The sequence below is a fragment of the Amphiura filiformis genome, chromosome 13 (genome assembly GCF_039555335.1).
Source record: "Amphiura filiformis chromosome 13, Afil_fr2py, whole genome shotgun sequence".
Taxonomy (NCBI): Eukaryota; Metazoa; Echinodermata; class Ophiuroidea; order Amphilepidida; family Amphiuridae; genus Amphiura; species Amphiura filiformis.
Window position 1 is genome coordinate 8,084,678 of NC_092640.1, and position 15,539 is coordinate 8,100,216.

The following is a 15,539-nucleotide window of genomic DNA, read 5'->3' on the forward strand; positions in this document are numbered from 1 at the left end:
AAGATACAGTCCATTAAACAAAATTCAATAGAAAACAAAAGCAGTTATTTTTAAGACCAAAGCAAAGAGCAACCCAAACATGTTCGGTATATTTCAGGAGGATCACCATAACACAATGTTTTGCACGTAATAACAGTTGACAAATCTCATAATATTAAGCAAGTCGTTTAGTGTTTTAGTGTTTAAAAGACACAATGTTTCCCGCTCTTACAAAATTGAGTATAAAGTTGACAAAATAACTTTCTGAGATATTCCAAATTTAAAATCGAAACAGGATATTGTGAAAATTTTTATTTTGGAATACAATTTCCTGGTTTATCGGTCTTATATAGTAAATGTTTTCTGGAATAAACATATAATAAGACAAATTTGGCATCAGCTTGTCCTGTGACAAAATTTACAGCCATGATATAAGATTTCACTTAGGCCAGAGGATTTTCGTGAATCGATTAGGAAGAGTTTTTTGGGGGTGGGTTTTTTTATGTAAAATTAGCATTGTTGGTAGTTTTCGGTCTTTTCCTTACATTTTTTTTAAAAGCAGGCCACATTATTTCTTTTTAACACCAAAACACACACACAAAAAACACTAAACGTCTTGCTAAATGTTAATGATATTAATCCTTGGCAACTTTTATTACGTGCAAAACATTGTGTTATGGTGATCCTCCTGAAACACGGAACAGGTGAAAACACACGATGGACTTCAGAAATCACCTGCCAAGCTGAGTCCCATGAATATATAATAAAACACCTGTCGTGCAGGATTTCAAAATTGGTTGTGAATTTTAAATTGAAAAATTAAACAAAACACTAGCAGCAGCAACAGATGCAACAGCAACGACAATCATGGGCGTAGCCAGGGAGCGGGCAAACTGACACAATGAATTTGTCAGGGCTAAATTGGGGACGACAAAGAGCAAAGTGTCCTGTGACTATGGGTAAATCATAGGTTTCTCCTCAAATACCTATGGTAAAATAGGACAAAAAATACTAATGGGGAGGAAAATGTGCCTTGCCCTCTCTCACTAAAATCCTGGCTACGCTCCTGAAAATAACAGTGACCAGTACAAGATGAAACAAGATCACACCACCTCAATGCCTTCGGCAAAATATTTCCCTAAGTTCAGGTGTGCCATTTGCGCATGCGCGAAAGTAGTTTGATTGACAGATTTCACCTCTGACCTCGATCAGCTGTTTTTGCGACAGTCATAACACTGACAGAAGTATCCAGTTGCGAAAATCGAATTATTTGCCTCATTTTAGCGACGTGCTTGGACTAGTTTGCAATAGTAATATTAGTATTCAATTCACTGAATATTTAGAGAAGCAAATGACATGATGGATAAGGACAGTTTAAGGCCACGGACATCGAATATACCACGAAAACTAGCTCGTTCACGTAGCGTTTTCGTTGTCCCACTGGCCTACTACACGTAGATTGCCTGGCGATCGGAGTGTTATCGTCAAAGCACCTCGGACTACACGAAAACATGACGAGATTTGTCCCATTCACCACTGCATCACACAGATCTGTTGTTCATGCACTGTCATGACTGTACATTCATGATCATTGCAATACAGTGTATGTCGTGTATGTGTATACCGTTCTCCTGGCTGAGTATGTTGGGTGTGTTGTTTGTACCTCGACTCTGCAAGGTGAGTTTCTTTTTATAACTCATTAATTTTTTTAATGCACAAGTAAAACTAAACGACACAACATTAATTTTAACTGGCAGTGAGGATTCGCTATAGTATAGACGAATCCAACGAGCCAAGTCATGGTCAGGATTTGGTCGGCCATTATATTAGGGTCCCTGCATGCACCAAACAGGTGTTGTGAGTGCCCAATTGGGTGGATTAAACCGGCTTAAAATTTGATGTGAGATTCTTTTGTGTTGTAAACTGTCATCATTCTTTTGTCTGCGTGTAACACGGGTGGTAGAATGCAGTTTAAAATATCCTTCAAGGGCGCATCATTTCACATTTTAGGTGAGATAGTTTGGTCCCCGTCTTGGCTATGGCCGCCATTAAGGTGCAGGAATGCGTGAAATTTGATTAGTCTATAGGAAAATATGATTTTGACTTCATCTTCAGTCTCAATCCCAACCCACAGCAAGTGAGCAAACATAAAGTCTTGATTTTTGCAGAGTATGTAGGCCTACTATATGTTTACAAAGCAATCGTGTAAAAACAGAATTTTGAAAAATATTCAGGGCTTTCCCTTAGCAAATGTTACAATGGCTTTAATTACAATGTCATACTGTATTGTCTTTCCAGAAACTGGCACACGAAAGGTCCATTCTGCAAGGCATATCTTCCAAAAATCTGAACTATAAACACACGCTGAAGCAAAGCACCTGCAACCGAACAGCACAGCTTTCCTTATTGAGGAGGATGTAAGTAATTTCATTTACAAAGTTGTAGCCAAGGGGGTGCAGCACACCACACAAAATGCCAATACCTTATTCCTATGTGTTCCTATATTTAATTCTCAGGCACGACAGGTATATATGAAATGAAAGTGCCCCTCTGACAAAAAAATAAAAGAGAAAATCAGAAGGGCAAAAGACAAGAAAAGGGACAAGGAACCCTTTTCTACCGAAATTAACCTGATCATGACCGAAAATAGTGTAAAATACGAAATTTTTGCGTGCTACGTCCCAATAAAGCCCTTTTTAGAAGCTCAAAGACATACAACCTCTCTATGTATAATTGTATGATGCAACTTTTTTTGCAATGCAGAGTTTTTTGTGTACCACCTAAGTTTTATTTTGCCCTCCTTACTAAAAAAGATGGCTATGCCCATGAAACTATGCACGACTAGTAGACTTAGTAAATTACAGATTAGTGCTTTAAATCTGTCTCCGCTCTCACAGTTCATAAAAAAAATTAAAATTGCAAAATGATTGCAAGTGACTACTTTTGACTTTATGACCTTTGACCTCACACCTATTGAAATAGCATATCATGACTCTGCTACAATAATTTATCATTTTGGAAGGAAAATCTAAAAATTTAAAAAGATAGTACATTAAAGGACACTCTAATCTGGACGGAAAAATACATCTTTTTTAACCCTAACACTGACCCATGCTTTTTGGTATCGGAAGTCAGAGAAGATCCGAATTTTTCAAGAAGAAGAAGAATTTTGACTTGGCACCCCGGGATTCGAACCTTTGACCCCTCGCATGCCAAGCGAACGATCGCGGACCGGTAGCTGCTCGGGCTATTGCTGCTTCTGTGAGCATATCACACTTCGGTTGATTGCGTCATCGCAGACCCTGGGATGCATGCATGTTATGAATTTTTCATCGTGGTATTTTGTGGTTTTTACTGGTGTTAGGGTTAAGGCTTTAAGGAGTACTACACCCTGGCCAATTTTGTGCTTATTTTTTGCATTTTTCGCAAAAATTATAGCACATTGGTGACAAGTAAGATATGTATAGGGGCAAGGACTCCCAACTACTGTACTGAAAATTCAGCAACTCAAAGCAAAGTAGTTATTGATTTTTTGATCAAATATTGGTTTTCCCTCATTTTTGACTGTAACTCCACAACTGTTGTCTGTGCTGATATAAAATTTCCAGTGCAGTAGTTGTAGTCCTTGCCCCTATAATATACATATCTTACTTGTCCCCAATGCCCTATAATTTTTGAGAAAAATGCATAAATAGGCACAAAATTGGGCAGGTGTGTAGTACCCCCTTAAGGCACCCAAACAGCCTAGATACCATAATCCTGATAATAATGTGTAATAATTAATCATTGGCTATTATTTTATTTTATTCCAATTTCCAGGTGCAGCAGTACTACTGAGGATACTGGTTTCGTGAAAGACAAAGAGGATGATGGTTTGGAAGTCAACAGCTGGCATCTGTTATCTGTCGCATCACTCGCTAGCCGTACTATAGGGCTTTTTAAACACACTATATCCGAGAACTGCTAAAACCCACTAACCACTCCACCCAAAAGGGGGAATTAGCAGTCTGGGTTTAGCAGTTCTCTGGATATAGCCAGGTTTTACGATATAGCATGGTTTTGGACCACCACAGTCAAAAGGCCGTAGTAGGGCTATCACTCGCATGCATTGAAAACTTTCCCAACATTATGTCAACAATTAAATTTTTGAAGAAAATCTTTTCTGGAGGGTGAACATTTGATGAGAACTTAAATACTTGCATAGTAATTTATGTGGTGCATAAACTAACTAGTAAATGTTTGCTCCAATTATTAAAATAATAAGGACCTCAACAAATGACTCTGACATCATGTAATCGTAATGCATAGTTCCTTACAGGCTGTAAAAGTTGCATGAAATTATTGGAAATGTTCTAGGCACTTTTCTTTGGTTTGCCTCAAATTCAGCAGTGACGTCAATGTCTTTTCATGGCTGCGCCACACGAACCACCCTTTTTTTGCTACACAATTAACTATACGCACACGATTCAATACGGCGCCCACTAAAATATGCACCTACGTCACTACTGAACTTGAGGGGAACCAATGTATAGCCAAGGTTCCCTAGTCCAAAAATACGGATCGCTAGTCCGAAAAAATAGGAAATGGTTCACAAGTCCAAAAATAAATAAGGTTTACAAGACCTTAGCAATGGAAAATCTGCAGCCATTAGGACTAGCGACCATTTTTTCTTGGACTAGTGACATTTATGACTAGCGCACCTTAGGATTAGCGGATGCAGGATAGAGTAATTGTAGACCAAATTGTTTAGTAGCTGCTACTGGTTTACCTTCATCCCCGTAAATATGATGAGTATCCAGTCCACTAATCAAGGGTTTAGGACCAGAAGGCCTAACTGCAATAGCTGCCCCATAGACATTTTGATAATTTATCTAAAATATGACACTTGGCAGCTATTGCAAATAAGGCCTTGTTAATGTCTGTTATTTATTAAATAAATAAAAGAAGACCCTACATGTAAACCCTTAACATAAAACTAAAAGAAAAGAAGGTCCTACATGTAAACCCTTGACTTATAAATGCTTTTAAAGGAGTGTAAGTGTTCATAGTTTATTATTGGCAGACACTGTTTCTTTCATGAAAGCTGTGACTGTGCATCAATGCATTCACACCCAAAGCCTTCAGGAAAGACTAGCCGATGTCAGTCAATGCTACAATGTAGTCTTTTGTGAAGGCACCATATTAACACACAAGCTGGACTCGAATTTCAGTCAGGGCCATTGCCTGCAGTTTTTCAGTTTTGGCCTTTGTGCCCCTGATCTTTGTTAACTTCAAGGTGTTCTTCATTCCTCTTGACAAGTGGTGCCAAATGGCCTTGACAAAGGGTCCCCCCAAATGAAGGTCTGAACAAAAGCCTTCTCAAAAGACTAGTGGCTGCCAATAGACTGTAAATAAATGGTCTTTTTTGCACTCATTATCTCATACTTCATTACTAAATGTATTTTTACACCTATTTCTCTGGTACATAATTATTAGAAAGACAAGAGTTCATGAAATAAACAAAAATGCATGGTGAATATGTAGCTTTGATCATTGTTTTAATTTATTTTGAGATCTGTAAGGAAGTGAAAAAATAAAAGCACTATTTTTTCATTAAAAAGTATGAAGAAGGAAGTCCAACAAACCAAAACAGTTGAACACACCTACTTAATAGATAATAAATGATGGGGATTTTTTTACTACATGTATCCTCTATTGTGCGATGGAAGATATCCAATAAAAAGTATGCACAAAAAGTAACACAGCTGAAATATGCCTATAAGTTCAGAACTAGTAATCGTTTCCACAATATTTCTACATAGAAAGAAGGATGATTTATTTACGCCCATTTTGATAACCCATTTGTGAAATGTCGTTCAATACTGATAACACAGTACATAGTGCTTTTAAAGAAAAACCACAAATTTAAAAGTTGCCATTTACAGCAATCAATGGTTTCAATCAATGACTTCATATCAATACAAATAACCGCAACTTTCAATTCGGGTATTTTTCTTTAAAAACACTGCTGTGTTGTTATTATTGAACGAGATTGGACTAATGGGGTATCAAAATGCGCGTAAATAAATCATCCTTCTTTCTATGTTGAAATATTGTGAACACAATTATTAGTTCAAACGCTACAGGCATGTTTATAACAGCTGCGTTACTTTTTGTGCAGTCTTTATTTTTATAATACAATTCAGCATATCCCTCTAAGTGATTGTGATCTGGGACAAATCCAAAATTGGATCTAATCTATTAGAAATATTCAATCTAGAATTCAATCTTATTTGATTTTTAATCTAACAACCATCTGGATGGATTTTTAAAAATCTAATTTGAATACATCTAATTTGTTTTTAATCTAAGGGGTTAAAATCAATCTAAGCAATTTTAATCCCATATATTAAAATTGAATTAGATTGAATTCTAATCTATTGGATTGAATATTTCTAATAGATCTTAATAAATTTTCACACATTCTGTTACACCTAATTTATGAGTCCCGACTTTCAACACAAGTATTGTTCTTCAATTAGTGAGATTGAAGTGCGTTTCTGAATCCGGTCATTATTTCAGTCCTTTTTAATATTTCATTTGTTCCATGACTTCCATCTGCCTCCGCTGCAAAATGTGACATGAAATGGCTCACAGTGGCATTGGTTAATGGTGTCTGGCAGTTGGTTGTTACTTGTACAGTGTAGCTCTGACCTTTTAGTAGGCCTGAAAAAGAAAAAGAGGATTTTAGAAAATTTGTCAGGGTAAAGCTGGGACAATGGCACAATCCCCCGCATAGGGCTGTTACAGCGGCTTGGTTTGAAATCCTTGCCCACCCACTTCCCCCAAATGAGCACATGCATCTGTATTCCCCAGCCTCCCCCCCCCTTGGCGGTGGTGGCAGATTTACCCCAGCTAGCTGTTCCCTTGATTGCAATGAAAGTGTAGGGTTGCCACTGGTGCCGCCAAGCCCCCCTCCACCATCGGTTGCACACCACAGGGTTCATTTATGTGCCATATTAGGGGCTGTGCAATAATTATCGGGGGTAATAAAATGTCCGAACGACCCACCAAAAATAGCTTGCCCCCCCTCTCAGCCTGCAAAATAATCGCTTTCCTCCCTCTTTTGGCCTGCCAAAAATCTTTGCCCCCAACACATGCCAAATTTTTTGGGATCCCAATTTGCAAACCTTAAAAGGTCTAGATATGTTGCGAGCACAGCGAGCATGAAAATTGCATATTTCAGCGTTTCCATACTGTTTTCCTAAGCCTTTTTAGAGCATTTTATTTAAAAGGCACCCCATGAATGTGTGCCAAAATTGCTTGCCCCCCCCCTCGGATCGCTTGCTTGCCCCCCAATTTTACCCTCCTTCCAGGGCTCATAATTATTGCACAGCTGAGCCCCTTATAGGTATAAGGGGGCTATCATTTTCTTCAGAAGGGGGGGTCATGAATATACTGGGGGGTCATAGAATTTTAAGACCAAAAATAGGGGGGTTATAATTTTTGTAGCAATCAAAATAGGGGGGTTATAGAATTATTAAGGGCTGGCGACTGGTGTAACTTTTCTTACACTTTTTTGAACAAAATGTGCACACAATCTTTATACAATGCAAGATTTTTGCGCTCTCCGTGCGCCTTCTTTACGCTTATGGTCAAAAATTTAACGCGTTTCGTGTACTCCGCTCTAAAATTTTGACAGAAGGGGGGGTCCTAAAATTTTTTGACCCACGATAGGGGGGTCGTAAAAATTTTAGCCCGCGATCCGCGATGGAGGGGGGTCATAAAAAATTGACTTCAGTCACCGACATATTCATGACCCCCTGCCGAAGAAAATTACATCCCCCTGAAAGGTGAATTCAGTCAAATTTTGCCATCAAACACTGCATCATTTTATATCAAATTAAACTCCTTGATTATAAAGAAAGCCAAAACTGAAAATCGTTTTGTCATAGCACTTTCCGTAGCAAAATTACATCTTGTCACAGATTGACTTTCATGATATCATCAAAAACATTCAGCCAACATTAGAAGCTTCAATTGGCAAAACAAATCAGGATCTAGGCTCATGATGGAATTTCCGGCTCATGACAGAGCAGCTTTTCTACGGTGCGGAACTGCTATCAAAATCCTCTAAAATTCCATGTGCGATTCTCTCATTACAAAAATAAATCATATATTTGGGTCAAGTGAAGTATTGACAACATATTCATATAGGTTTCCTTGACCGATCTTTTCTTTACGAGGAAAATTTACAAAATATTGTTGTATTTTAGCCTAGTCGTAAGAGATTCCCATTGAGTTTACATGTACGAACCTGTTATTCCCACCTAGACCATGCCAAAAACATGCCCACATTTCAACTCGATTATCTACCAAACTGGTCATAGATCTCCTACAATTTTTTTATATGACATAAATGAAAGTGTTACTTACCTAATGTATCCATTTTCAGTCGAGATCTATGACTGGAATTCCTGTAATTCGTTGCCAAATATTGGTATTTTCCTCATTTTGCACCACACAAACCAATGGAAAAAGTTACTTCCGGGTTGCCGAGAAGGCAGGGAAAGTAGGCGGGGCTTGTGAGAAAAACTTCTAGAATCGTTTGAGTCGGGACGGTAGAAACACCGAGTGCATTAAAATATACGAACCCAATGTGGTGGTGTGAAACAAGATATTGTGGAAAATTTTATTTTGGAATACAATTTCCTGGTGTATCGTTCTGTCTTATATAGTAAATGTTTTCTGGAATAAATATATAATAAGCATCGGCTTGTCCTGTGACAAAATTTACAGCCATGATATACGATTTTACTTAGGCCAGAGGGTTTTCATGAATTTATCAGGAAGGGATGTTAATGTTAAATGTGGCTAATTCTAAATAAGTTTATTGGCCGTGTCTAAATAATCGTGGCCATTGGTCGTTTTGATTCAACGTATGATCACTATTATTATCCATGTGTAACAAAATCACAATTCAACACAAAATAATTTGATTTGAAAAATCGTGTCGCAGCTTCAAAGCGCTGACAATTGGATTTTTTACCTAACGCCCTCATGATAAATAATTCATTGTCAATACCTTTGAAGGCGGATACGGCACTAGGCTTGTACAATTGGAAAGAATTCGGCATGTGTATGTTATACTCGTATGCCCTTTCTATTATTGGCATATTTAAGGTGGTATTACACCCCTTGAGAAATTTTGTGACTAATTTTGCATTTTTCTCAAAACATAACTACACACTGGTAACAAAAGTTATGTATATTATAGGGGCAAGGAATCCAATTACTTAACTGAAATTTCAGTGATTCAAGAAAAGTGCTTTATTATATATGTTAAGAAATGAGCCACATTCTAGCGGTACCTCTTTTCTTATCATAAATAGCATACTGCTTGTCTTGAGTCACTGAAAATTCCAGTTTAGTAACTGTATTCCCTGCCTCTATAACATCACGGCCGTCGCTAGAGGTGGGTATGGGGTGCAAATTTGTCGGCAAAAATGAATGTTGTCGTCAAAACCATGTGATTGTCGGCAAACGTAGTCAAAGCTAGGTGTGATTGTCGGCAAATTGCTAGAGTAACATAAAACGTTAATGTGTTACTATATAAATTATGCTGTTGTTACATAATAGACCTATAGTTAATGTTATAGTAGTTACTAATTTTTAAAAAAATGGTCTTTTTAGATTCCTGATCGCCGTCCTGGCTGAAACAAATTGGGTCTACAATTCACAAAATATTTCCGTCGGCAAAATATGCTGTACCGGTACACCTCCGATCACACTCATGCTCGACACTAACATTTCATTTCATTTCATTTGATTTGAATTTTTTTTTTAAAGCATCGTGGCCCTAAGGCCAAATTGAGCAATTTTTACATTAATTAAAAGACATCAAAATATTACAAAATTACAAATACAAACAATCAAATAATGCAAGATAAAAGATGAAAAATGTTGCACATATAAAGCATAAATGGATATTGCCACATATTAAAACATCAGCATGCAGGTGTGAGTAGGATGTGGGTGGGAAAAGGGTACAGGTCTCTTAATGCCCTCATTACGTTTTGTTACCATTTTCAACCAAATCGACGGTAATAACTCATGTAGTGAATTATCAACATTTAACCACAAATTGCATCAGGTAAAACTCACTTCCTGGGAGCCAAATACCACACAATGTAATATTATTTTGTGTTTATACTGACTCTAGCTATAATGTCATCCTTGTGATCTGGTCAACTCATTGACAAATACGAACTTCAGAAGGGAATTCAATTTTTGATCAATTCTCTCCAGGTATTGAAACGTAATGTGTAAGTGTTTCATTAGAGATGCACTGATGCATTATGGTTTTGTCATGGAAACACAATCGATTAGTACTAGCAACATACAAACCTACTTACAACCAAATTAAACCATGGCCCAATCATTGATGTATGGTGATTTGGTGTTGACACTTTATTAATTTTACGCATCAATTGTGTCGTGATATTGGCTTGGCGAAGTTAACCCAAGAACTACAGAGCCATTTTGTAACACGGACTACGGGGGAATCCCCCTAATTTTCAATTATAAACGTCATTTGGACCCCGGGTATTTGGAATAATTTTACAACAGTTAAATGAAAATCATTGATTTTACTGTAAAAACCAATGTGGTTTCACCACCACCACCCCCTCTATGGTCATCTTTGACGGCCGGTCCTCCGCTGGGGTACCAATTTTATCACTAAAATGAGCGCAAGGGATGGGGGGGGGGCGTAAACATAAAACAATATGGTGTTTGTAAAAATGAGAGAGCGACATCGCGTGGTCCAGTTTGTATATGGTGCTGTTTGTTTGGGGTGTTATTTTGTTTTGGCATTCTTACACCTCAAATAATAAAACTAGAATTGGTTCCATTTTTCTATAATGCCCCATATGTTTTCCACGATGAGTCGAATATCATAGTGGGACCAAAACTCAAAATTGGTCCTATTATGTTGTAATATATCTCACGTTGTTTCTCTTCATCGTTAGCACTAAAAACGTATTAATTGTCATAATATTGTTCTACGATGTCCTTAGTTTAGGGGTTATAACGTCGAATAGGTCATAATTGTGTCAAATATTTCATACTCAGAGGTCAAATTTATGGTCAGATTTCGTTGAAACTGGTACTAAATTACTCCCCTAAACATAAAACATCTCACTTAACTCACAATTTTAGTGCAATTTGTATTGTCACGTCCCCTTCCGAGTTAATGCAGCCGAAGCAAGTCCAATAGAAATATATAAATGTTTGAGGGGCTGTGCAATAATTATGAGCCCTGGTAGGAGGGTAAAATTGAGGGACGACATTTTTGGCGAACCGAAAAGGGGAAATGAATTTTTGGCAAGCCGAGAGGGGTGCAAGCGATTTTTGCGACATTCATGGGGTGCCTTTAAATAAAATGCTCTAAAATGCTTTAATGAAAACAGTACAGAAAAACCTTAAATATGCATTTTTTACTCTTTTACATTAATGCCTGTGGTATGGGCAAACTTATAACTGCTAGAGTGAACAATAGTCCATATGAGGAGTGGCACAAGTCAAGAACTTATTTATCTGGTTGCAGATTCCGTATAGCTTTGACCTTGAAGGCTATCTTTTCCATTGAGTACGTTGTCTCTGGTACGTTGCTGAATGCTGAAATTCATGAGCAGCTTCTGCTGCACTAGCAAGCTGATATTTAGCGGCAAAGGTTTGGCAGAATTTGTCAGCTTTGTATTTTGACGTATCAACTCTGGTGGACTTACAAGCTAAGGTGTTAACAGTGTTCCACCATTTCTTGCTGCTGAGGCTGCCATCTGATGTTCTTTCCTCAACTTAGTGTTATAGCTCTTTCTGGCTACCATCTCTGCACGAATATACCCCTTTGTAGCTTTTGTAAACTTATCATTGTATTTCTTGGTGTTATTCTTTTCCAGCTTCCTGAATAATCAGCGCTTCTTGGTTGCTGCTCGTTTGCAAAGGTCATCAACCCATACTTTGTCTCCAGTCTTCTTGATTTTCATAAAGCTGGTATGAAAAACTCCATGGCATCACTGATGATAGTGGTGATGTTGCTGCAAGCTTCTTCTGGGTTATCAGATTGGAACGCAAGAGACCAGACAATTGACCTCTACGTTTTAAAAAAAAAAGAATTGTATGGAACTATCTAATTTTCAATCCGTTCCAGGGAGTCAACATCTATCAATGACAATAGACGCATGAATGCGCTGGTGCATGATGCGCAGTGATTAGCACTCCGAATACAGATCATCGATTGATATTTAAATTCGTAAAACGGTTTTAAAATGAGGGAGTTCTGTAAAATACTTATATTTCAAGAACGGTGTGGTCAAAATTCAAAAGTATACATGATAGCTGATTTTTTTCCTGAACCACGTCGGTTTAGTTGTGGCATTAAAATACCTAAACAATTTAAGTTTCCGACGATGCAGTTTTTCAGGGACACCCTGTATATATTTATGAAAATCATTATATTTTACATCTGTCCAAAAACCATACCGGTACCGGATACGATGTGCTTAAAATGTACCAATAACTCTTAAAATTACATGTCGTAGCCGGGGTAACTAGGCATTGCGTGCTATAGCATGGAAATGGTAGATAAGATCTTATCTACATTTATTATTTCCATGGTGCTGGAAAGAGTTTCTTCTGCAGTGGTAGATAAAGGCTGCCCTGTGGTTATTATGAACAGATTAAGGTGTATGTGAAAACGGAGGATGATGGTGATGATGATGCTGATGATTATAATGATTTTGATGATAATGATGATGATAATGATGATGATTATGATGATGATGATGATGATGATGATGATGATGATGATGATGATGATGATGATGATGATGATGATGATGATGACGACGATGATGATGATGATGATGATGATGATGATGATGATGACGATGATGATGATGATAATAATAATAATAATGATACTAATAATAATGATAATAATAATAATAATAATAATAATAATAATAATAATAATAATAATAATAATAATAATAATAATAATAATAATAATAATAATAATATAATAGTAGTAGTTGAAATAATATCTTCAAGGTACCAACGTATATCATACTTGTAATATTTATATATTTATTTTGTATAGCTTGCGATTTTCCTTTAATTGGCATTACTGCAAATTCGAATTCAGAAATTTGAACATTAAAGATGGTTGACCTGATTGACAACATCATCCCCAACTTTACCCCATCAAAATGGAGATTATGGTATCAGGTGAAAGCTCATATTTTTCTCATTAACGTATTGACATTAGATGTTTTAAATCGGTATATTTCCGAAGAAATCGTCAAAAACCTGTCGAATTAGTCTTAAATGTGGTATACCACATTTTTGACTAATTCAGCAGTTTGATGATATCTTCGGACATACGCTGACTGGGAACTCCTAATATCAGTATGTTAATGAGAAAGATATGATCCTTGATTTAATATCTATTTATTGCATGATCATGATTGATAATTATCATTAATAAAAACACTGTAGACTACCAGTTTTAAATTGTATTAAATGTCAGTAATTCCATGAAGCATTAGTCGCATTTACAATGAACATTGACATGATCTTTTTGCATGAATGCTTGAACGGGACAACAGTTTATGTTAAACATAAGTTTTAAAGAATTTGGTTTTCCAAATATATCAGGTCACCTTCCTTTAAGCTCACGCTAGCAATATATATGTGGATAATTTTCTGTCTGTTAATCTTCTTTAATTTTCTTTATATAATAAAACGTGCCTAATGCATATGAGCACGGAATTTAATATTAATCAGAAAAATTACTCGAATAATTATGTTTGTTCAATTTCTTTTTGTTCGTGTTATTACAGCTATTATCCCCGAAGCCAGACCTGGTTTAATTTTTGTTGTTGTTCCTGTGAATATTTTCTTCAGAACATTTTCACATTCACTTTCTTCATAAAAATTATAACATTTTTATAATAAAACAATTTTTGTTGTTGTTCCTGTGAATATTTTCTTCAGAACATTTTCACATTCACTTTCTTCATAAAAATTATAACATTTTATACATTATAAAAATGTTATAATTTTTATGAAGAAAGTGAATGTGAAAATGTTCTGAAGAAAATATTCACAGGAATAACAACAAAAATTATAACATTTTTATAATAAAACAACAACAAAAAATTTAAGAAACGCGTAGTTATTACAAGTCATTGCCAGGGAATAAAAACAAATTCAACTATAAGGGTTTTAAATGCCATGCAAGAAACGCAGAAATATCGCATTTGCAATTGTTTATAAACTTGAGAGCTTAAAATGTGTGTTGATTAACATAATTATTATATTATTAAAAATTAATTAATTAGTAGCTATTAATTTATAATTTTACGTAAAGCCCATATCTTGTTTCAGTGAAATAAATTAAACTATGATTATACTACAAATAGAAGGCAGCTTTACCACATTATATCAAAGTCCTAGTGATATTACTTAAATAAATCGATTATCGTCTAGGATCGTCGATAATGTCGATATCTTGCTACATGTTGCCTTATGCAAATAATAAGTAATGTCGCATGTTATTGGAAATATACTACAGGAACCATCGAGTATTTTGCCAAAATCGATAAATTATTGTTCACAGAACTAAATTTGTAAAGCCGAGGCTGCAGTATACATAAATACCATACTTGGTAGAGTCTACAATAATTCAATCATTTTCCAGACATAGCCTAGATATTTAAAGCATTTTTCCACATATTTAATTTCAAAATCAAAAATTGGGTATCGTCAGACAATTAAGAAAAAAATATAGCAATTATTGTTCATGATATTGATTTATTTTTATTTTCATTGCTTTTTCTATGAAAAATGTACTTGTTGCAAATAATAATGTATTTTTGTAGTTATCATCATCATCATCATTATTAGTAGTATTAGTATTTTTTTTAATATTATTATTATTATTATTATTATTATTATTATTATTATTATTATTATTATTGTTATTGTTATTACAACATATTCTCTCAATAAAATGCATATACTATGCAATTCTCTTTCGCAATAAATGCATATATTGTGCATTCTTGGTTTCTCACCATATGCATATTATTATAACTTTTATTATTATCATTATTATTATTATTATTACTATTATTATTATTATAAGTATTATTATAGTATGCCTTATTAGTGTCAATTTAATTAACTTATTAAATTAAAAATAACTTACTAATTAAAAAATGTATCGTTATGTATGTATTATTTTGGCATGGACATAAATTATCTATCTATTTATCTATCTTTTATTAACATCGTCACCATCACAATTAAATTATCATCCTCAAGAACAAAAACAACATCTTAATCATCATCATCATCACCACCATCACAATCATCATTGATCATCATCATAATCCGAGATATTTAACAAGAGACTAATAATTATAAATCTCCAAAAGAGCCAAAAAGACACTGCGAATCCCATAGGCAATTGACACAGGCATATAATGTCATTTCTCTTAGTGGTTAAGCAAGCA

The 15,539-nt window shown here is 35.5% G+C and overlaps 1 long non-coding RNA gene across 1 annotated transcript; it reads left to right on the top strand.

Annotated features, from left to right (window-relative positions):
- Positions 1-1,111: 1,111 nt before the first annotated feature.
- Positions 1,112-5,501, top strand: LOC140167946 (uncharacterized). Its single transcript, XR_011861097.1, has 3 exons — positions 1,112-1,656; positions 2,278-2,396; positions 3,799-5,501. It is a non-coding gene; the product is annotated as an uncharacterized lncRNA (long non-coding RNA).
- The last annotated feature ends 10,038 nt before the right edge of the window (positions 5,502-15,539 follow it).